Source organism: Vulpes lagopus, chromosome 9, assembly GCF_018345385.1.
Source record: "Vulpes lagopus strain Blue_001 chromosome 9, ASM1834538v1, whole genome shotgun sequence".
In the NCBI taxonomy this organism is placed as follows: Eukaryota; Metazoa; Chordata; class Mammalia; order Carnivora; family Canidae; genus Vulpes; species Vulpes lagopus.
The window spans coordinates 34,780,305-34,805,446 of record NC_054832.1 but is presented as its reverse complement, the minus strand read 5'-3'; the positions used below and the strand labels follow the sequence as shown (position 1 = coordinate 34,805,446).

The window sequence follows — 25,142 nt, the reverse complement described above, 5'->3', positions numbered from 1 at the left end:
CAATGTATTTAATGTGAAGCTTAATGTCAACAGCAGGAAAATATAGCTAATATTCATCCTTTGTAACTTCTACTCTTTTTTTGAAATGAGGGGGCAAAATATACACTTTTCATCTCTACCATCAGTAAATTCCCATTGGATACACCTCAGGAAAGCCAATTCTAAAGACTAGAGATTATCCATAAGTCACATGGATGCTTGAAAAAAGATGAGCTTTTTATCCATCCCTATTCTTTGGCAATTAGGAAAAGAAGAACATTGTCTGAATCTTTTTTGGGGGTGCCCAGAATTCAATTCACTATACTGTAGAAAGGGTGATGATAATGCCTTTCAAAAACTAGGGCCAATTAAAAAAAAACAAAACTTAATGCATTGGTTTATCCAGATTATACAAGTTGGTATATGACACCGAAATCCATGATCAGTTCTATGACCATATCTCAGATGGCACTTTTTTTCTTCAGTCTGGATATTTATTTATTTAGCTGCAGGCTACCTTTCTTTTTATATCATTAATCTACCAAAAGAATATCTGTTGATTTTGCAACAAGCTGATAAACTGTACAGTTTCCAAGGCTAAATGTAATGTTTTTATTGGATACTCTCTCTCTTTTTTTTTTATTAAGCTACGGACCCCTAATGACATAGTAGCTATGAATTAATAAGCAGAGCATACATTTTAACTCAGCCACAATGAACTAATCAGGCTATCTCTTCTGTATTTTGCTTTATACAGTGCTGGTTCTCACCTCCACGCCTCTCTAAATCCATTGTCCAGACCCATTCTCTACCTACCCTCCCTTCTCTGTGCCCAGGAACTATGTTGCCTAATCCCCTGCCTTCTGGCTCCTTATGGAGTTCTGTCAATGGGAGGCACCAACAGGAGACCGGGGTAGAGTGATAAAGACCCAGATCTCCCTCCTCCATGTCCTCTGAACATAGGAATCCTACAGTTCTGGCAGTGACTGGCTCTCCAACTACACATCCCTGACTACTGCTCCTCTTGCCCCCATTCCAAAAAGATTAGAAGCTTCTCATTGCTAAGCATTCCTGGCTTTCCTGGTTGTCTTAGTATCCCTTATTTGTTCCCTTCACTCTGTCTACACCTCCGTAAATAGTACTTTTGCTCAATTCTCCTCAGAGTCCTCCAGAGTGTGCCTTCTGTTTCCTGCTGGGTCCCTAACCAATGGGAGCATGACTTGGAATGAAAAACACAAGGTTTCTTCAGGCAAGGGGAGGTCCCCCAACCCACATTCTCCCTCCCTCCTACCCACCCTCACCACAGGATTCTTAGCATTTGTCTGATGTGTCCAGGTATGTCCCTGGCTTTGGAAGAGCAATGGGTGTTGAGTTTTATATCTGAGAACCACTTGGGGTTTAAAAATGCAGATCCAAGGAAATTATCACAGGTCCAGGGAGATGAAGGAGGTAGGTTGACAAAATGGAATGGAATGTCCTAGATTGAACAGGAAAAGGACGTTAGTGCAAACACTGACGAAACTGGAATAAAGTCTGTAGCTTAGCATTATTACACTGATATTAATTTCTTAATTTTGACAACTGTATTCTGGTTATTTAAGAAGTTAACATTAGGGGAAGCTAGGTGAAGGAAATATAGGAAATTTCTGTACTATCTTGGCAACTTTTCTATGAATATAAAATTATTCCAAAATAGCATGTATATTAAAAGGCAGTGGGGGTGGGGGCAGGCTCCCAGGCTCTGCATCAAACCCCTGAATCAGAATTTCAGCAGCAGGTACTCAAGCAGTTGGTTTGAGGACTAACCCTTGAAAAGTACCATCCCTAAGGGACTTGGAAACTATTCCTTCTGGTTGAGATAAGGATGGAAAGATTTGTTTACTGATGCTAAATTACAGCATAATTACTTGACTATTTAAGGAAAAGAGCCAATTGAAGCTTTGTGAAAGTTCACCTTCTATGCCAGTTAATTAGGGATGAATGATTCATCCCTCGACCAGTCTCTGCATTTGGTTTCTTGCATAAAAACACTTGAAAGGGTACAGGTAATTATAGAACCAAACAAAGAAAGTAACAGTACAGTTCTTCTACTTCCTCCTCCCTCTGAGATCAAGGTTTTTTTCAATGCATGTCCTTTTTATTTTTTTCCACTCAAGTTTCTAAGAGGGCAGGGCCAACCAAACAGACTGAGTGACTTTCTTCATCTTTTCCATGGTGGGTTTCTCCAAGTTGATTTCAAGCTCTTGAAGGCAGGACCTATATTTTCAGTGTCTTCTGTGTTTTTTTCTACAGCTCAGTTCAGTATTCTTCACCCATTACCTTGATGAACTGACAATCTGTACTTCCCCTCTATACCCATGTCACTATTTATTTTCAGTAGCCTGTTACGCTTATATTCAGCATTTTCTATGCCATTGGAATGTACAATGTTTCCAATGTAAGAAGCAAAAAGGTAGAAGTGAAAATGTTATCATTATTATTACTTGTTTATTAACAAAAATGTTTATTGAGCACCTACTATGTGATATAGCCCTAGTCTAGACCCTGGAAATGTAACAATGAAGGAAGGAAGAAGGAGATCTAACAATGAATTAAAGGAGACATAATCTTTCTCACTCTCCTGTCATTCCAAAAAAAAAAGGGGGGGGAATAAAAAAACCCAAAAACTTCTCTTTGCCTTATAAGGGCTGTTACATAGCTCAAATAACAATGGATGTAAATGTGCTCTGAACATTGTAAAGTGTTATAAAAATGTCAAGCAATACAAATTAATGACTTAAACAGTCCCTGTCTACGAACTCTAAGCCAGAAGGGTAATGGTTCAGTGGCTTTTCCATTAAGCAGAAATTTCAGACAAGATTTTATAAAAAGCAACCCTTTCAAAGATATAAACTCTGTTGCTTTGGAGTTGGTAAGTAGTGAGAATTAGATTAGCATCAAAGAACTTATCAGGGGGAGAAGTCTCCTGTGAAGAAAGCAGGCCTGCCGTTTTATTCACAGCTAGACCCACTTTTGCTTCACTCTCCCTGAACAAACAGGAGGGCCCAGTTAGTCTAACTCTTCTCTACGATTGAAAAGGATATCCTAGCCAGAGCCATTCACATTTCTATTTTATTCAAAAAGAAGCTTCCAGATCAGTGATGAAAAAAATCTGTTAAAGTCAGTGCTAGTACATACAAACCTGTGAGTTTTCAGCAGTTATAAAAAATTTAGCTTGAGAGAAGTTTTGAAAAATCAGATTTTCTGTTTCAGATATGGTGTCTATTCTCAGCTTCTAAGGTAGAAAATGTTCTATTAGAGCAGTTTTCCATCTTTTTCTCTGCCTGGAGAAGTCAATGAGTTTCAAAGGGCTCTCTAGATACCATGGTAACTGCATGATTCTGATCAAGTCTGTGGTGTCTGGGGTACAGGTTAAGGAACCTGAAAATGCTACCTAAGAAAATCTGCATTAGAGTCACTTCTGGTGTGTTTGAACTGAACATCTGACACATTTGCCACAGATGTACATACAGCTGTGAGCCCCTGCTGTGTCCCAGCAAGGGACCAGCACCAGGATAACCAAGTGAATGTAAGATGCCATTGCAAAGAACTCACAGGGGGCATAACGCCCAGGGAATGGCAGGTTAATTATGAAATATACAAGAATGTATAGGAATTATCTTGTGACATTTTAGCTCTTATTCCAAATTAAAATTTTATTCTCTAGTTTTTGCTGTGACTTCAGTTGTGGAAGTCTTTCATCAAGATTACTTCATCTAAATATAAACCCAAGAAAAAGTTGAATGTTAAGCAGGAGAACAGTAAGAAGATCAGGAAGTTTAAGTTGTTCACTTGGGCCTCAAATGCACTTAGCCTGAAAAATCATGAAAAGGAAAAGGAAAACTATTGACCTATATAAAGAAACAGCATTTTTGGCTTTACCGGTAAAGCAAAGTAACATGCTGACATGTGGGACTCTCTGAAGTCTACCTAAACTGTCTCTCTAGGGATGATATTTTCCCTTCACCCAAGAGTAATGAACAAATATCAGATGACAGAGACTTCCTTTTCACTGTAGAGCACATGTCCATGTTCATGCCACCCTCAGATTATGCCAGGAATCACTCTGGGGGTCACCATAGACCTGAATAAATGAGTACCTCAATCATTTCCATATGTGTGAAAGAAATTTGATAATGACCTCAAATGATCTTCACAAAACCCAAGAGTGAGCTGAATTTCTTTGGGAAACATTTAGGAAGCCTGTGCTAGAGTATCACAGCAAACCAAGAGCTAAAAAAGACACAAAAAGAAATGCCAGGCCTGGCCCATTTTGCCCTTTGGTTGAAGAGATAAGACAGACTTGGAGGAAATAGCATTTTACTCTATCTCTCTTGCCCCATGTTGACCTCATGGAGTCCTTGTGTCTTTGGCGTCCACACACCCACCATGTCCATTAATCATTTCTTCCATCTTCATGATCCTTCCCACCCTTCCGCACCCACACACACCCCTTGGCCTCCTTTCCTTCTGGGCACAATCTGAGATGCTTATGATCTCTCCACAGAACCCTAACTATCTTTGTCTTTTTCTTTTTAACCCTGGATCCACCCTGTATTCTGTGTTCTCTGCTCCAATATTCAACACTCCTGGAGAAAAACCATGTAACCACAGAGATGTGTGGAAGAAGCCATGCAGAAAGGACTACTAGAGAATGTTAGTTTCCCAATTAGAAGGTAAGTTTTTTGAGAGCAGGAACTGTAACTCAGGCTGTTTTATTACCCTGAGGATACCCTAGCATGCTTAATAATCCTTGTTGCAAGGCAGTTAATACCAAAACCAAAAAACTTAGGAAAAAAAATAATTAAATAAGGTCCATAAAATGCAGTTTATTTATCAGCATTAGATAAACTGATTTTTCAAATTTTCACACATGGTTCATGTGAAAATAAACACAGCTATTCCAAAATAAAATATTCAGTAAAGTAGTTTTAGAAAGCAGTCATACTTAAAAAACAATTGGTAAAAGTTATTCTGTGGATTTCAGTTACTTTGTGAAGAGTTGTAAAGCTCTTCAAACTTATTTTATAATTCAGAATAATTTTTAACAAGCTTTTTCTTCCTATTGATTAAAGCAATGTAGTAAGATCTCACTTTCTTTACTACGTGACAAACCACCTCTAAAACTTCATCAAATAGAAGCCATCTTCAGGTCATATCTGTGTTTCTTCAGGGAAAAATAGAAGCACCTTTCCATGTTAACCAGAAAGGTAAATATCAGAAGAATCCTGATATAATTCATCTGCAGAGAGAAAAGAGTCAACATCCTATCAGGGCAATAGTCACTATGAAGCATAAATTTTTAGTGTGACACTGCTGCATGAACAAGGGGCCCCATGGAGCCTTGCACACTTTGAGCTAACACTAGAAATGAAAAATGTTCTTCCCTCACACCAGTGGAAAACCTGTCTCAGAGCTGAGTGGGGGTCACTGCTTTGCCAAGCCAAATGCACCACAGGCCACAACCGTCATACCAGCTTGGCAGGAAGAAACCTAAATGTTGCCTGATTCTCCTACAAATGTAATAATATCCGACAAGAGACTGATTGGACAGCTCACGATGTCATTTCCTCTAATTAAAGAATGCTTGCAAAAAACCAAAATAGCCACAAAGCACTGTCAGCAAAGCAATCAGCAGCGACAATTAGCTGTCCGCTCACAAGGCTGAGGGGAGCCTTGTGTAGGGAGCAGGGCTTGTTGTTGTGGGTTTTCAAATCAGCATGACTGTAGGAGTCAAGGATGAAAAGGCTGCACAAAGGGGCCAGACCCTGTTGCACACCAATGGGTTAGGGGAGTAGCAGCAGCTTGTTTGTTGGTTGGTGCGTTGCTGTGTAGCAATGGAGGAAACCCAATGAAGAGCCCTTCAGTGTGCTCCCAAAGTAACTAGAAGATTGCTGGCTACAGCCCATCCTACATTCACCATAAATCACCCTTCTCTTCCTGGGATAATGCTACCCACTCTTTGCAATGTATACACTTTGTCTGCATCTCCTGTGTGAGGAATTCACAAACTTCAGTGCCTGTGACTCTCCCTTTTCTCAACTCCTATAGCCGATTACTGTCTATACTACAAGGTCATTAACTACAGACATTGAGGAAAGTATATAAAGAAACAAATATAACACAGCTGTGTCACACTAGGGAATAATATATGCTAAGATCGTGGGTGTGTTTTTTTTTGTGTGTGACACACACATATGGATATAACAATTATTCAGAGGTGCACCATGCTCTCCTCCCCAGCACCATTCTCTGGGCACATAAAACAAAACTGTCTTCTGAAAACTACTGGAAGGTGACTGCTTCCTTTAGCTGCATTCCTTCACTCATCCTCCAGGGGGTGACTTCTCAAGTGGCTGAGACTGAGTGAAGGAAAGAACTCAGACGTCTGGGCACCCTCCCTTCTACTTCTGGCCTCAGTATTATTTTTTTTTTTTTCCCATGAAAGAATATTTCAGCAGCAAAAGTAATTGGAGACCTGATTATAGCTGACCCTGACCATAATTTAAGCTCCTCCAACCCAGCATCCCTGAGAATAAAGCCAAGATTTAGCTCCCTGTCTACAGTCTGCATTTAGTTCCTCACCCAAAGCAAAGCTAGCCCTGATTTCCTTCATAGCAGTAATATGCCCAACTCAAAGATCCACTTCCCAGATTGCAGCTAAGGCTGACCACTGACACTAAAGTAGAATTCAGTGGCCTTGGACAACTGAGACAACTCTTTGCCTGGGTTGGCTCCATCAGGAGCCATGACCTTGTGCCCTCCTCAACCTGCTGAGAACACATACATGATGGTCCCATGTTGAAAAAGGCATGTTAAAACAATTTAATAATATCACCAGATTTCTCTGACTTCATGTCTCCCACTAAGGGGTAGGACAGGCAGGCCTTAAAATACCTGGGTAGAAAGCAAAAGGAAAAATAAGAGGAAAGCAGACACTCTAATCCAGTGATCGTGGCTGGCTTTTTTATGGTATCAAAGGAAAGAGAACAACTTAAGAACTGGGATAAATGTAAAATTAACTTTCATTGAAAGTTGAGAAAAAAACAAAGAAAATTCAAATTCTGGCAACACAGTCCCATTGTTGCGTCATAAATTACTCAAAGTTGGGAAGCTTCGAAAGCTGGTGGCTCTTGGCAAGCACTTTGACAGAGGGATAGATCCTTGCTAGGACCCTTTGGGCCAGGTTTTGAAGCAACAATAGAAGCTTCATGCAGGAGCCTGTTTCTTCAACTGAAACCAAGGTGGAGAGGAAAGCCAGACTGCCTCTATGAGGCCAACTACATAGGTCTAAGAAACACCTTTATAAGAAGCAACAGAAAAATCCCTGCTATAAGAGTCAAGGTTTTGAGTGCTAAGAACCAAAACTCAAGAAAGAATTTGAAAATAAGAAGTTTTAAGTATGCATATCAATGATTATTGTTCAATTATATTCAGTAATTTAACTAGAAAATTCATTTAAATGCCTTAATTTTGTTCACTATGTCCCTGGTTTATTCTTTTTTTTTTAATTTTTTTTTAATTTTTTATTTATTTATGATAGTCACAGAGAGAGAGAGAGAGAGGCAGAGACATAGGCAGAGGGAGAAGCAGGCTCCATGCACTGGGAGCCTGATGTGGGATTCGATCCCGGGTCTCCAGGATCGCGCCCTGGGCCAAAGGCAAGCGCCAAACCACTGCGCCACCCAGGGATCCCTCCCTGGTTTATTCTTAAGGTAGGATTACCTTCACAATATTTTGACTTTGAAGGATTTTAATCTCATTATTAAAAGCACAGTGGGTAAAAATGAAAAGAAACAGAAACAGTGATTATGTAAAACACTGCTTCTCAAAGATCCAAGTGCATAAAAATCCCTCTGGATCTTGTTAAAATGCAGGTTCTGATTCAGCAGGTCTGAATGGGACCTGCATTCTGCGTTTCTAATAAGCCCTCAGAGGCTGCTGCTGCAGCTACTGATCCCTGGACCACCTTTGGAATAGCAAGGATGCAGAGGGTTAAACATATCTAAGCTACAAGATGATGTGACTGCTCCTGGGATAGCTGGGGAATCATGATACTGGACTCCTAGGTGCCGTGGACATCAGGTGTTCTTCAGGATACTACACTTTACACCCCTTTTCTGAGAAGCTACAAACCTCTGCAGTTGCCTGCCTGTGGTCTCTGTCGTCTTCTTTTCCCGTGACTCTCTTTCTCCTCTCCTTCTCTTGAAAGGCAACAAGGGCAGAGAGAGGCACTCTTCCTCCTTTCCTCACCCCAGCCCTCAGAATCAAGCTAGTCTATTGTGTGATTCCTGCCACTGTAGGCAGTTACTTCCTGAGAAGTTAAAGAGAATGCCAAGTAGAGCCAACCCAAGAGAAGAAGAAAATTTAAAGCCTCTCAGCTTTCCCATTAAGTTTTGGATTGTGGTTTTATTGCCTTCTTTTGATTCGGCTTTCCTCCATTTCTGACTGGCATTTTTATTTACAATCTAAGTGTTCCTTTAATACCAGTGGCTCTTAGAAAGCTGCAACATCGTTCTGTATCCACTGAAGATACAGAAAACCCCAGAAAAAGCTGCATAATCAACAGAAGCATAACTTGTTATGAGCCAGTCGAAGAGCTAAGGTTACAAGACAACCAGGTGAACTAATTTAGAGAATGGCATGGACCTCCAAGGACAGATGGGACACACAGACTGTCGCCTTTGACAGAGTGCTGTAGGAGAAAGTAGTCATCATAAAAGCAGGGAGGAAGAAAACAGCCAAAATGTTCATGAGTCCTCAAGGGCTAGTATGTGCTAGCATGACAGTCCCTGGGAGCCTCTCTCAAGCTTGTTTTCCCATAGGTTTCCAGTGCTACTCCTGAGAAGGATTAAGGGCAAGGTCGGAGACAGAAGAGTGATCCTTTAGAAGGACCAAAAAACCCATCCACTTCTCACAACTTTATTCCACGTTAAGCAAGAGGTTTTTTGTTTTGTTTTTTTAAAGATTTTATTTATTTATTCATGAGAGACACAGAGAGAGAGAGGCAGAGACACAGGTAGAGGGAGAAGCAGGCTCCATGCAGGGAGCCTGACGTGGGACTCGATCCAAGGTCTCCAGAATCAGGCCCTGGGCTGAAGGCGGTGCTAAACTGCTGAGCCACCCGGGCTGCCCAAGCAAGAGTTTTAAACCACTGGGAAAGGAGCAGAAAACCTTTCTACTCCGAAGATCCAAGCAAAGATCCACCGATTCTTGAGAAAGGCAGAAGCAAAAGCTATCTGCCCTGATGGACGGACAACAAACTCTCAAATCCAGAATCTGGTCCTGACACAAAGAAGAGGTCTGTGACAACCCAGGGAGGGGCAGGAAGCCGTCTCCCGCTAAGACACCCAGAGACACAAGGCAGAGATTGGCTGCCATGAAGAGGAGGAGGAACAGAGACAAAGGTCAGGTCCCAAAGTGTAGACACACAGGCCTGCCCAAGACTGAGGCTGGACCAGCAGAACTGACAACCCCACCACCACCGCCACTGCATTACACTGAGCACTGAGCAAGAACACTCTACTCCTAGGTGAGCACCAACATGGAGAGATTCAGTGGAGCAGGTGTGGCAGGTCTGCTGAAAGCAGAGAATGGAGTTTGGACAGTGGGAAAAGCCCTCTGGCACACCAGCCACACTAAGCATAAGGTAACTACTGGCCACCACTGGAGAATGGTGGAGTCTAGTGGGCTGAAGGTAACTACAGCAACCAGAAGCTCAACCCCACACTAAGTCTCTACTAACTACCGATCTTGTCATCTGCTAACAAGATGAACACAACTCCTTGTAAGGATTTCTTAGGACACAAAACTGATACCCCATAAAAGAAAAAAATTGATAACTTGAAAGCTGAACTTCATGAAAAATAAAAACTTCTGTTCTTTTAATGACACTTTTAAGAATATGAAGAAACAAGCCACAGACTGGCAAAAGGTATTTGCAAGCACATGTTTGATAAAGGGTTTATATCCCTAATATATTCAATTATGGATCAGTAACAGAAAGGTAATGTAAGTTTAAAAATGGGTGAACAATTTGAACAGACACTTCCCAAAGAAGATATACAGACCGTAAACAAGCATATGAAATGGTGTTCACATTATTAATCACTGGGGAAATGAGAATGAAAGCTACAATGAGGTACCACTGTATACCAACTCAAAATGCTAAAATTACAAAGACTAATTAATATCAAGTGCTGGGAGGCTGTGGAACATCTAAACTTTCATGTATTGATGACTGAAATGCAAAATGATAGTTACTTTTAAAACAGCCAGAGGAATTTTTCTCAAATAATACTAAAAATACAGTTGTTGTACTTACCACATGATCCAATAATCCTACTTCTAGTAACTTAAAACATATATCTATACAAAGATCCATTAACTAATGATTATAGTAGCTTTATTCATATAACCAAAAACTACAAACAATCCATGTTCATTAATTGATGAATGGATGAACACATTGTGGTACATTCACACAATGGAATTCTACTTAGCAATAAAAAAGAAAAACTATTGATATAGGCAAAAACATGCATGAATCTCAAAACTTTATGCTAAATGAAAGAAGTCTGAAATGAAAGTCTACATACTCTGCAACTTCACTTACATATTATGAAAAGAGAAAATTCTGGGACAGACATCAGATCAGTAGTTGTCAGGGCTGCCACTAGGGAAAGTACATCTACTGCCAAGGAACACACTTTCAGGTGTTGGCTATCCTCTGCATTGTTACTCTGGTGGTTACATGATTTTATACATTTGCTGAAACTTATCAAACCATAAATTTCAAGAGAGTGCATTTTACTGTGTGTTAGCATTCCTCAGAAGGCCAAACCAAAATAAATAAACAGATAAATTGTACTATGACCAAAGGATGCTGCTTGGTCAAGTTGTATCCACAAAGAAAAATTAATCTTGACCCTCTACTTCACATCATACACAATAAAATCAATTTCAGATGTATTATAAATCAAAATGTAAAAGTGAAATAATATAGCTTTCAGGAGGAAACAGAAAACATCTTTCTGAACTTAGAATAAGACCAAGATTTCTTAAATAGGATACATAGTGTCAACCACAAAAGAAAAAAGCCATTTTACCTTTGTACCAGTTGCACCATCTTAAAGGAATTTAAGAGAGTGAAAGGTAAACCACAGGAAAAAGAGAATATATTTACAACATATACATCTAGCAAAAGCTCAAATCCAAAATACATATTATTAAAAATGTCTACAATTCAATTAGAAAGATGATTCAATAAGACAATTCAATTTTTTTCAAAAGACATGAATATTCACCTCAATATTTTTTAATATTTGAAAGGGACTTTCATAAAACAAAGTATACAGTTAATTAACATATGAAAATGTACTCAACTACATCAGTCAGGGAAATATAAATTAAAACTACAATATGATTCTACACACCTACCAACAGAGCTTTAATAAAAAACCAACCAATCAAACGAACAAAACAGAAAATATCTTGTATTGGAAAAAATATGGAAAATCAGAACCATCACATATTCCTGATGGACATGTAAATTTTTAAATTAATACAAACATTTTGAAAAACTCTTTGATAGAGTTTGATACAGCTGAACATATACCTACTCCAAGATCCAGAAATTCCCTTCCTGCATACAAAACCAACAGAAATTGTAAAGATAGCCAAAACCAAAACTTACCAAAACTGACTCAAGAAGAAATATAAAATCTAAATAAATCAGAAATTAAAACAGTAGATGAAATTCTTCCCTCAAAGAAAACACCATGCCCCGACTGTTTTAGTGTCAAGTATCATCACCCAATCAAGTAGCCAGTAATTCTAATACTTTGAAAACCATTCCTGACAGGGAAAATACTAGACAGGAAAATTTTAGCCAATCTCAGGACATAATTTAGAAACTACATCTCACTGAGTACAGAAAGGACAAAGTACGTTGACCAAGTTGGATTTATCTTAGCAATGCAAGATAGCTTAACACTTGAAAATCCATACATGTAAATTACCATGAGTAAAATTTTTATCAAAGGATAAAAATCATTTTATCACCTCAGTAGATTAGCAAAACATTCAATAAAATTCAATGTGCAGGTGAACTAATTTACTTTTTTAAAAGTCTTTTTAAAGATTTATTTATTCATTTCTTCTTTATTATTTTTTTAATTTAAATTCAATTTGCCAACATATGGTATAACACCATTGCTCATCATATCATGTGCTCTCCTTAATGAGGGTCACCCAGTTATCCCATTCCCCCTGCCCAGCAACCATCAGTTTGTTTCCCAGATTTAACATGGTTAAATGTTTTATTTGTCTTCTCTCTAATTTTTCTCCATTCAGTTTCCCCCATTCCCTTATGGTCCCTTGTGCTATTTCTTATATTCCACATATGAGTGAAGCCATATAATTGTCTTTCTCAGATTGACTTATTTCACTTAGCATAATGAGCTAATTTACTTTTAATCAACTAGGAGTAGGAAAGAAACTTCTTAATCTGATAAAGAATATTGGTAAAATATCTCCATCAAATTATGTACCATAATTGATTTGATACAATTTAACTATTGTTAGATGTTTGGATTCTCTCCTCTTTGTTTCATTTGGCTACTATAATTTATGTTGTGATAAACATCTTTGTGCATGTTAATAAAGTTGCTTAACCTCTCTGTGCCTCAATTTCCTCATGTACAAGATGGGAATAAGGCAGCAGCTGATTCCTAGGGCCATGCAAGGATAAAATAAGATGTTGAATTTAGGTCTTAGGGAGTCTTGGGAGAGAAGTGTGGCTTATAAATCTGAAAACTTGGGACACCTGGGTGGCTCAGTGGTTGAGCATCTGCCTTTGGCTCAGGGAGTGATCCTGGGGTCCCGGGATCGGGATCGAGTCTCACATCGGGTTCCCTGCGGGGAGCCTGCTTCTCCCTCTGCCTGTGTCTCTGCCTCTCACTATGTATCTCTCATGAATAAATAAATAAAGCCTTTAAAATAAATAAATAAATCTGAAAACTTTTGTTCTGTATTTACCTGGTGGCAGATTTCTCAAAGCACGCTGTAGGCTCAAGTCAGAAGAAGTCACTCTGTCAAAAACAAAGAAAGTTCTTGTTTTAGGTTGTCAGGAACTAAGGGTATAATGTGGAATGCAGCCATTGATGGGAACTATCACTTGCTCCAGGATTCTCCTGCATAATTGATAACTTCTGTCCCTCCTAATCTCCTTCCCTTTAATCAAGTGAGAATGGCTACTACATGTTCTTTGCATCTGCTCTTGACCTATAGCATTCCATTTTTTCACAGCAGCCAGAAAGACGATTCTAAAATTTAACCATGATACACCATACCCCTCCTGAAACCGCTTCACAGCTTCCTCTTACTTTGGGCAACTTCTTTATTATGTCCTAGAAAGTCTTTCACTATCTGATGCCCATCTACTTCTCTAGCTCTGTTTCTCATCTCTGCTCCAGCTATACTGTACTTCCTTCAGCTTCTCCTTCCTTGCCACTTCTCTGCTTTCATACACATTGTTCTCTCCTCTACTAGGATGACCTCTTCCCCTCCCCCACTCACCTCCACCTGACTTATTCCTACTTTTCTTCCATTCTGCACTCAAGTGCTACTTCCTCAGTCAGCCATCTACTCCAAAGAACCATCTTAAGTTTCTCCATTTACACTTCAAAGAAGTCGGCACTCTTCTGTAACATCATGTATGCAACTACTAATTCAGTCTATCTTGCCTTCCCTGTGAGCCCAGGAATCACAGTTGTTTTGTTCACAGCTATATCTTTATGCCTCACCCAGGCCTGGTCTTACAGTAAAACTTAATAAATATTTATGGAGTAAAAGAATTACTAAACTAATCCCTCACTTCTTAACTTTCTAACTTATCTTTTGATTCATGCCGCCAATTTAAAAGACTTTCTACTTTACTACTACATATCATTGATTATTAAGATTCATTGATTGTAAGAGACAATGCTGCTTTATATAGCGATAAGGAAAAGAAAATCGGCTGCACAATAAACTGTGATGCAACACTTTGATTTAGAATTTTTATTTCATACTTATTTAAAGAGCTCTACTGGACTTATGTGAGACCTGAGTTTTATCATATCGGTATAAAAGGAAAACATGAAAAAGTGGGTGGAATAAATTGCTATGCAAATTTACTTTGGTTTAGGTATTCACATTCAGAAGCCACTCTTTGAATCATATTTGACACAATATCCAGTGAGCGTATTTTCCTACACAATACTGTCCTCTCTGCCACCAAGAGCTTTAGTAATGCAACATTTCCTAAAAGGGAACTCATGTATTATATTTGGGATTTTCTTCTAAGCTTTTGATACTTTTCCGTAAGTGTTGGCAAGAAAATCTTACTAATAGATGCCGTAGGATTTCAGTCAACACTTAGGACTTAAATTCCTTTTTCAGATCCCTCAAAGGGATCGCTGACTGAAACAAGACGGGGTTGCAGTTGTCTTGTCATGCTACCAGAACTACCAAGTTCACACATGCCCAGACAATGTAACTACAGCATAAATGCCACCTGACCAATTGCAACAAAAGATGCTTTTGGTTTAGACACATTCTGGTAACAGAGTTTCAAAATGTGAGAAAAATAAAACTTGTCTTAGAATCAACAAAATATGAGAGGTTAAAAAAGACTCTTCAGAGAATTTAGGAAAGTTCATAAAAGGAAGAATGCAAATTCTCTCTCTCTCTCTCTCTCTCTCTCTCTCTCTCACACACACACACACACACACACACAGTCAAAAGCATAACCAGAAATTTTGACTTGTCACACACTGAAATAGGGAGATAGGTGCTCTAGGCACTGGGCTGAGGGGTAGAGGATAAATTTAGCCACCCTCCTCCAGCCAGGCCTTGGCATTGGTGCTTCCACCATGGAGTAAGAAGGCATTTCTCAACTTTCCACTAGTCCAGCCATGCCCTCATGGACAGAGTCCTTCCCAAGGTGTGTCCTCTCCCTAATTGCTTTTTAACCTATTAAAATACTGTTTTCCCCTTCTTATTCTGTGTGTATGATTAAAAGATATGAGAGAGACCTACCTACTTAACAGACTTTCAGCCATATAATACAGTGTTGTTAACTATAGGCACAATGTGGTATAGCAGGTCTCTAGAACTTGTCATTCTTGTATAATTGAATATACTTCTTGTAAGTGGAATCACACAGGACTGCCTTATTTCACTTAGGATAATGCCCTCGGGAACCCTGGGTGGCGCAGCGGTTTGGCGCCTGCCTTTGGCCCAGGGCGCGATCCTGGAGACCCGGGATCGAATCCCACATCGGGCTCCTGGTGCATGGAGCCTGCTTCTCCCTCTGCCTATGTCTCTGCCTCTCTCCCTCTCTCTCTCTCTCTCTCTGTGACTATCATAAATAAATTAATTAATTTAAAAAAAAAAAAGGATAATGCCCTCAAGTTTCATCCATGTTGTAGCAAATGACAGGATTTCCTTCTTTTTAGGCCAAATACTATTCTATTATAGGAATATACCTGTAAAATACCATTTTTAAGAACACCATCTTAGAGTAAAAGAAAAAGTCTTAGAAATGTGCCATCATGTTAGAGCAGACCAAACTATAGTGCCAGAGGTTCCCTCATTCCCAATCCAGGATTTCAGGATCTTGGGGTCTCAATGTATGAATGCTCAACTATGCAGGGAAAAGGAGCAGAAAAGAGATACCACCGGAAAATCCAGTGGGCCTCTCTGTGAGCCAGTTTCCTCATCTGTAAAACAGTCATATTCAGGGTCCCAGGAAGAAAGAGATTACACACTCAAATGGAGTTTTAATGAAGGGCTTATTTGGACAGGGTTAAGGAAACTGCCAACAAATAGTGAAGTAGATACTTTCTAATGGCCAAATCCAAGGAGAAGCCAGAGGGCAGAAAACTCATTGGTGTGATCCTTGGAGATCCCTGTCCCTGGGCTCAGAACAACATGGAGTAGGGGCAAGACTAGGCCTCGGAAGACGGAGAAGACCCAGTACACATCATCTCTTTGTTCCCATAGAATATTCTACGATAATTTTGGTACAGAACTAAGCTTTGCTACAGTAAGAAGAAAAATTCTGTTTACTCCAAAGATTTGAGGATAATCCACCAGGATGCATTTTCTCATTCTGTGTGCATAGCTCAGATAACAGCACTCATTTGTTGCTCTTGGAAACAGCTCAGATTAAGAACATCGCACTAAGCAGTCCCTGTTTTCCTTTAACTGAGCTCTTACAAATGTAGCAGGATTCTGTTTGGAGCTAGTAATTGATGTTTCCCCCTCCTCGTCTTATCCCCTGAGACCCTCCCTTTTTCCAGAAGGAGGATCCTGTAGTGTCCACCGCCTCACAGAAGAGATGTTCCTGCAGGAGCAGAGAAGATTTTTGGCTTCCTAAACCCCAGCACTTAGTCTCAGAACACAGACAACAGAGCCAGAGCAATGCTTACCACCTGCTTCTGCCCCTAACCCCATCCATACCCAGAGGATTATTCTGTTAAGAGAGAAAGGACTGAGCAGACATATGTTCCCTGAGCACAGGGCTCCCAAATCCTTTCCCTACAAGCTGAGATGGTAAAGAGTAAATTTCCCTCTTCTCACTCAAACTCATTTTCAAATCTTTCCTGCCTGAGCCATGCTCCAGGTCTCACCTCACCTACCCAACACTGGCTCTCCAGTGGCAGCGAAGACTACAGGCCTCAGGAGTCACAGGGGTGCTCAGTCCTATGAGACAAGTGTGAGATTTTTAATTGCAAGAATCAAGGATCCTTTCAAAAGTTTCATTTTGAAAAATGGTTGCCTCTAGGGAAGTTCCCAGTATCATCTGTTCCAAGGACTCGGGCAAAGGTGCTGACCAGTTTCTAGCATCTCTGCTTTCCTGAATTTGGAGGCAATGCCATGCTCTAAAATGCATGGAGTTTTGCTGTAACTGTTCTGTAGACATCCAACTGGGCAGCACTGGCCATTAGAGAGGTGTCACACAGTGCTGTGAAAGCTCTCTCAGAAGAGGGGAGTCACACTGGGTTAGGATAAAAACCCATTTGGAAAAAAATAAAAATAAGTTTTCTGAGTAAAACATGTCATTTCTCCTTTCAGAGGAATTAGGCTATTTCCAAGTGGTGCCATACTGTGAAAAAACTTCTGGCAAATAAACTAAAAGGAAGAGGGAGGCTGCCATTCTGCCCATTTGGAAGGGTGACTGTAGGTGGGCTGGAGAATTCAATAACTGTCTGGATGACTGTGGCTAAATTGCTTAACCTTTCTGTGTTTCATTTTTCTCATGTGCAAAAATGCCAGAGTTCAGATTAAGATAATTTTGAAGTCCCTTCCAACTCTAAGAATATATGACTTTCAAGCAGGAAAGGGACTTTCCAGTTCAGAGTCCAAGGATTTGCTATTGAAAAATGAAGCAAAGAAAGAAGAAAGCACTGCCATTATCAGCCAAGGGGGCTGTAAGTCTGACAAATAACAGAAAAGAAGTGCTCTGTGGATCCTGTCACTTGACACGTTATGGCTGCATTCCCATCTTGGATGATACCATACGAATGGGCTATTCCATGCATCTCAAGAATGCCCCGACCATATTAGGAATACTCCTAAGTGGCTCCTCTGTGACATTACACAGTACTGTTCCTGACATGGCCATTTCAGTCAGCTTCAGACTCAACTCTAGATGAAAATATTACAGTTGGATGATTTGTCAAGTGCTAAGTCTAATCCTTGCAGCTCTTTTTTCAGAGTCCTTAAAAAGAAGAGTGCCAGATGTTATACTTGTATATTTAATTGGAAACTGAATGGGGAAAAAAACAAAACGCAGCAAGCCTAGTTGTAATATTTAACTGTTTTTGAAAAACCACCATCTAAACATACCAAAAATAACATATTTTCAAAACCGTGACAAAGTCAAACGTCTCTCGAATGCAAAAAAATAAGTCTGTCATGAGCCATTCAGAATAAAGCAATCTGTCGGTTGTAAAATGTAAGTACTCCTTTATAAGTAGCTTGCGTGCTTCCAACTCTCAATAAATACCATGCTAACATATCAAAAATGTTCAGAGAGAATTCCATCAGTGTCAGAAAACACTAATTAATCAGTTACTTGGTTAACATCAGCCTGGATCTCCCACAAGCACTTAGCACGTATCATCTATTCTCTGGCTATCCCTTTCTACTTATCACACAAGCCAGGAACCTGAACATTATTTAATACTCTTCCTCTCATCAATAACCAAATTGGTCTCCTATTCTCTGTCCCTACTTCTATTACCTAGATCAAGCCCTCACCCTCTATCTACTGTGGGCAATTTCAAGGTCTTTTAGCCTTCAATGTCTTCAATTAATTCAACTATCCTTGACATTTATCTTTTTCAAATACACATTTGATATGTCATTTGCCTGCTCAGGCCCACTCTTAAATGGGTAACTTACAGGAAGGATTTAAACTTCAACATGTTGTACCCCCCCTCATACTCCATGCTCCAGCCCTGTCACACTGCTCATAGTTTTCCAATGACTGTGATATCCAGGTCTCTATATCCTCTAATCAAGCAATTCCTCCCCATCCCACCTCCAAAAGGGTCCATCTAACAATTCTGCTTCTTTCAAGATGAAAATTCTCCCCTGAGCCAACGCAGTCTGTCCCTTACCTCTCTCTTCACCTGACACTCCCCCCATTCTCCACTGCTCAGCACCAGCTGTACCAGCCCTCTGGAGGGTCTGCTTCCCTCCTCCAGGCAGCCATTTGTACACATTGGAGGCCCTTTTCTAACTACTCTGCACTTACCTAACTTGAACTCATTCTTTGGGTCTCAAGTTCAATATGACTCCCTGTGAGAGACCTTCTCTAACCTCCCAAAAGAAAATCTGGTTCTGCTCCACATTCTGTAGACTACTCTTCTTTTCCCTATTGTACCTAATCATGGCTGATGGTTATATGTTTATCATTGTGGTTATTCATTCTAAGCCCATTACCCTCAATGGACACTTACCTCTGTGAAGTAGATACGGTTCAGGTCCAAAGTTTACCTCCAGAGGCTAGCACAGTGCCTAGCACACAATAAAAGTTTTTCAACCAACTCATGGTACTGTCAGCTTCACTTACTTTGTAAAAGTTCCTTCCATTCCTCTCCAAGCCCCCACATCTTAAAGCTACTGGGTCGGGTGGGTTATCGGGAGGAAGCTTTGTCTTTCTAAAGCCTGGGACCATCTTGCAAGGCACCCACTTTTCCTCCCACTTTTCCTTTACTCCAGCCCATTAATTCATCTCAGATTCTCCATCACTCAATTATAAAAAGCAAAGAGCAGACCTGGCAAAGATGGAACTATCTTTAGAGAATTGGAGAGGAAGAAGAAACTGAGTGGGTAAAAGCAAAATTCTCTGAGGAAGAAAAGGGTCAGAATTTCAAACACTGTATGTTTACAGTATGTATGGCTTAAGCACACACACCTGCATACACACACAGAGACGGCGAGATCAAAAGAGGTAGAAGAAGCACAATGGATCAAATGGCTTCCGGTCTTAAAACCTGCTTAAGAGCATTTCGATATGGACTATATATTAGGTGATTTGGAAATTATTGTTAATTGGCTTGGGTATAATCATGACACTGCAGTTATGTAGAATAATGTCCCTGTTGAAAAAAAAATAAAAAAATTAAAAAAAATAAAAAAATAAAAAATAATGTCCCTGTTGTCAGGAGAAGCATGTGGAAGTATTTAGGGGTGAAGTATCATGATGTTCTTAACCTACATTCAAGTGGGTCAAAAAAAGAATGTGCATATTTATAGATCAATTCCACTTGAACACGAACTTAATCCAATGTGTGTATCTGTGGAACAAACAAGAGAGAGAAAGCACATGCAGCAAAATGAAGAAGCTGTGACTAATGTACTATTCTGTCAACTTTTCTGTAGGTCAATTTTAAAAATAAAAAGGAATGAAAAATAAATAAATAATAATAAGTAAGTAAATAAAGTCCCTTTTATGTATCCACTAAATATTCTCCTTTGAAGCTCTAACTGCATTGACCTGAGGGGGAAACAATATCCACACCTTTTCATATTGAGATGGTTTATGAAGCTCTCAGGGAACCCAGACTTCTGATAGAAAAGTAACAGCTTCTGGGCAGTGTCAGTAGGAGGGTAGAACAGGGAAGACTCAAACTAATCTCTTCAGCATTTCCTGATGGCCTCAGCACAGTGGCTCCTGCACAGGCAGTCTCCTTTCTATGAACTTCTTTGCCCTTGTACTGCCCTCCTGATAAATGACCAGAGATTCAAACATTGGTATGAATGCAGCCCCCAATCCTCCAGTAACTTATTCTAAGAGTGACTACTTAATTTATTATTCAAATGAACATACTTTTGATAGTGAAAAAGGATGCTAACAGACAGGATGCTAGGACTATCCCAGGAAAACTGAAACTATCTCAGGGATATTTGGATATATGGTCATCCTATTTATCTCCCTTGAGCGGATATATTAGACAAATACATAAATCATGGTAATAGCAATGTTCATTTAATCATGTAACAAAATAACACAAAACAACTGCCATCCATAAATTGCTTGGAGTTCAAAGGTAGGATAAAGTAATTCCTTTGGAGGAATCAAGAAGAAATTCATGAAGGAGCAACATTTTTCAAATTGATCTTAAACAATAATTGTATTTCTGTACATAGAGTTGGAAGGGAAGGTCATTCCAAATGGAAAAAACTGTAAGCACAAAGGCCAAAGTAGGAAAGCATAACAGTATGCCAGGAAAATGGAAGCAATCTAATGTAGCTGATCTGAAGAGGTATCCACTGGAAAGACAGGAGACGAGCCTGGAGAGATAAATTGAAACCACAGTGAAAAGTGTGTGCTCAGTCCATTAAGCAACAAATAGTCATTAAGGGTTTTTGAGAAGGACAGTAATAAGGCCATGGAGGGCCTTGAATGTCAAACTAAAGACTTAAGGCCAGAGAATCAGAAAGATCTTTTACTGAAGTTTTCTACAATAAGAACACCCACAAGTGTAAACTTATATTAGCCAGTCTGCAAACATGAATGATATAAACCAAAAGGAAATTGTCACAGTAACTGATATCATAAGCTTTAAAACCACCTTTGTTCTCTCTTGTTGATAGTTCTGATTTTGTCTGCTGGGTTGAGTATTACTTCTGTCAGATTTTCTTGGAGCCCTATTGCCAGAAAGCCTGTATCACAGAAACAGAAATGAGAGTTTAAATGTTCAGAATTGTCCAAGCTTAAGAAGATGAAAACTGAAAACACAGCACTTGAGCTAAAGGAAAAGCAGCTACCAAAAGAAGAGGGATGTGAGAAGTTTTCTTTGAAGATGGGAAATTACATTTTGAAGGCAAAGTTAATTTTAATGCAAGTTCTTCTACCTCACACACAAAAAAGCCCGAGGCAATCTCATATTTAATAAGATTAATTAAATTTTTCCTGAAGGTTAATTTATAGATATTTATTGGATTACATAGAGAATTTCAGGGGGGAATAATTAAAAGACAAGTCTCAACTGTTTTCAGTTTTATTACAGATATCTGACTAGACAAGAGCACATGCCTCATAGAAGAATACGTCATTACAGAGAAAACTATTAATACCAAATCTTCCCGGAAAAGGTGAACAACACTGGCAAAGCAATCTAATTTCCAGAGAGAATGGCCCAACAGGAAGCTAGTGCTCTGGTCTCTAAATACAAAGCCTAGAGTATTTGTAAACAGAAAACACATATTCCCTATCTATAGAGGGTGTGTCCTGTTTAAAAACTATTCATAAATGAATGAAGAAAAGGCTGATCTAGAAACTAACTCTTAAATTTTCAATCCATGGAGTTTTTTATCTACAAGGACATCTGGGGAAAGTAAAGAAGAGCCAATTTTATAAGGCTGCCACTGGGCTTTGAGCTTTCAAAAAGATAATTGCAACTAAATGCAGCCCATCGTACATGCCTACATCCATAAGTCACACATGCCTATACATCTTTGGAGGATGAAAGGAGACAAATTCATTATTTTAAAACCTGATAAATAAAGAAGAATAATCTAATGTTTTTCTTGTCTTTCCTATATGAACTATACCACTGGGTGACCAAAAATAGAGGAAGGGAAACAATTTTTTATAAAAGTATTCCTCCTGATAAATGAAAAAAAAAAATAGCCTAAACTAGAATATCACCATTTTGCTAAACCTAATAAATAAGTCCTTTAAGTATTGAGCATCAACAATTGTTAGCTTTACAAAAAGAGGGGTGAGACAGATATTATATGCTTCCTGATGGAATAACACTCCTCTAATATTGCCAAAAACTTGTATCGGAGTCTGGTCGAACCTCAAAATCGACCTTGCAGAAAATACAGAAGACAAAGAAACACAGTAAAATGTATCAAGACTCGCAATCAGGGCAACCCCGGTGGCTCAGCGGTTTAGTGCCGCCTTCAGCCCGGGTGTGATCCTGGAGACCCGGGATCAAGTCCCACTTCGGGCTCCCTGCATGGAGCCTGCTTCTCCCTCTGCCTGTGTCTCTGCCTCTCTCTCTCTCTCTCTCTCTCTCTCTCTGTGTCTGTCATGAATAAATAAACGAAAAATCTTGGAAAAAAAAGACTCGCAATCAGCAAAATCCAGAGTATGAGAAACACTACAGGTCAGCGGACTGGATACATTCACACCTAAACTATACAGAAAAGAAAAAGATGGAGTGGGAATCTATATTAAAAGAAAGGTGCACCAATTTTTTAAATGAGTGAATATTTTTAAAAGCTATTATCTAAGGATACATGTTTGGGTGATTGCTATAAAAGTCTGAATAATGGTCATTCACAAAGGAAAGTAGAAGGACTACAATTGAGAATGGGCACTTGGAAAGGGCTTCTGGAGTGGGTAGAAAATTTCAATTTCCTGAATGGCATGGTCATTATAAATATTTTGCCTTATGGACATTTATTATGCTATATATTTGATTTGGAAAGGGGGTGTCTTTCTGTGCTTTGTTTACAATAAGGTTGCTTAATTTAAAGAAAGAAGAAAGAAATTTCCAATAAATTCCTCAGAAGCATGAAAAAGCATCTAAAGAACCACCCGGTATTTTCCAAATTTGGGGGAGGTATGATAGGTAAATAAGGCAATAATGATTCCTACTGGGGGAAGGTGAGTTAAAATTCACTCAGTACATTTCCATGATCAATACTAGAAAAAAAAATCAACTAAAAAGGAACATAGTTCAACTAAGAAAACTTGGAAAAAAATATTTTCATTGATACATAGAATTCTGTGGCTTCCATTCCCAATGAACCTCCCTGTAATCCCGAAAAGTGTTGTGGCCTATCTTCTATGTACAAGAAGCAATGGTGTAACAATCTAGGGGCTAGCCCTATATATGAATTACAACTTAGAATATTAACATTTTGGAACAAAATTAGCCTTTTTCTGCTACTTTTCTCCCTCTGAGAAACAGCTACTGATATTTACCCTTGAAAGCTGGTTCCTAGGTTCTTGTGGAGGTAGGACTCCTGGCTTTGGACTCTTGGTGACCACATGACCTGAACTGCCCAAAATAAATTAACTCTGTCATTTGATCCACCATGCTATAAAATCAGGTAAGTGTAGCCACATTGTCACCAAGCGAAAGTGACACGTAAGATGGGTCTGGAGCATGTCCTGAAGGTACAAACAAGTTGCATGATTAGGTGATTCAGATTTTTACAACCCCCTACATTGCTTTCTCTCAACCTACACATAATGACTTCATGAGGAATTCCCTGTAATAGTGGAGTTCCCTGTTGACAGTGGAAAAAAGAGACTCAGGCATGCTTTATAGATGATTCTCCATTATATATCATCACTCCCTGAAACACAGTGGAAAAAGAAAATCTTCCCAATTGGTGGAACAGTATATCTGGATATCCACTTTGTCTAGACTGAAAGATGGCCAGAAGCACAAATCTATACTTACTCATAACTAGTGGTTAATGATTTGGCCAGATGGTCAGAGGATTAGAAAGAAGAGAATTAAAAAACTGATTAAAAGGAGGACAGGGGAATAGGTATATGGATGACCCTTTGGAATGGGTGAAGGGTTGGAAGTATCCCTATCTCATGTGCATACTCAGAGCATCTACTACAGAGTAGGCAGGTAGACAAGGTAATACATTCTAAGAATGTCAGTGAGCCTTATTTTCCCAGCTACCCCAGTGCTTTATCCAAGGACTTCTCCTTAAGAGTATCCATGGCAGCAATCAAGCAGGTTATATATAGACTCACCAAGGCAAATCTGGCTCCCACCATTACTGAATACTCAATCTCTCAAGAGCAGAAGCCAACAAGGAGCCCTGATAGATGAGCTAGCCATCTGAGGGGGTTGACTTACACCAGTTCCCTTACATCATGGAGGGGACAAATATTGGTCTTCACTGGAATAAACATATTCTGGATATGGATTTGCCTTTTGCAAGCACCACCATTCACATACTTAGACAATGCCTTACTTTCCATCAAAATCCCCCTCACATTTCTTCTGGCTAAAGCAATTTCTCAACAAAGGAAGTGCAGCAACTGGCTTATGAACATGAAATTCTATGGTCTTACCACATACTCCATTGTTCAGGAGCAGTTGACCTAACAGAATGGTGAAAGCAACTACTGAAGGCTCAATTATGTCATGTTTTCAAGTACACTGGGAGATAACATCTTGAAACTTTAAGACACTATCTTACAGAATGTAGTATACACTTTGAATCAACAACCCATAGAGGATATTATTTCTTCCATACCTAGAATACATAAATCTGGGAACCAAAGGTTAAAGTTGGAGAATTTGCTCTTTTTACACCAAATATTCTAATCACAATTTTGTTTCCTGTCTCTGAGATTTGAGCCTCTGCTGGTTTAGAGTTATTCATTTTAAAGGGAAAATATTTCCCTTGTAGGCACAAGAATGGTTCTACTGAACTCAAATTTGTGTTTTCCCCTGGTCATTTTAGACTCCAATGGACAAAGAAAGGTTTTACTGTATGAACTGGGGTGATTGATCCCAATTATCAAGATGAAATAGGCTTTATGCTGAACAATACAGGCATGTCTGTAATCCAGAGGA

General features: G+C 39.3%; 1 protein-coding gene across 12 annotated transcripts in view; it reads right to left on the bottom strand.

Annotated features, from left to right (window-relative positions):
* NCALD (neurocalcin delta) overlaps positions 1 to 25,142 on the bottom strand; it is a 374,162-nt gene that overhangs the window by 250,369 nt on the left and 98,651 nt on the right. For 10 of the 12 annotated variants that reach the window (XM_041769156.1, XM_041769140.1, XM_041769149.1 and 7 more), the window contains one exon: positions 13,057 to 13,109. The gene's annotated coding sequence lies outside the window, so the exon portion shown is untranslated. Of the gene's footprint in view, positions 1 to 11,713; positions 11,743 to 13,056; positions 13,110 to 25,142 lie in introns of those variants that run through there. The other 2 variants (XM_041769148.1, XM_041769147.1) reach the window with 1 other exon arrangement.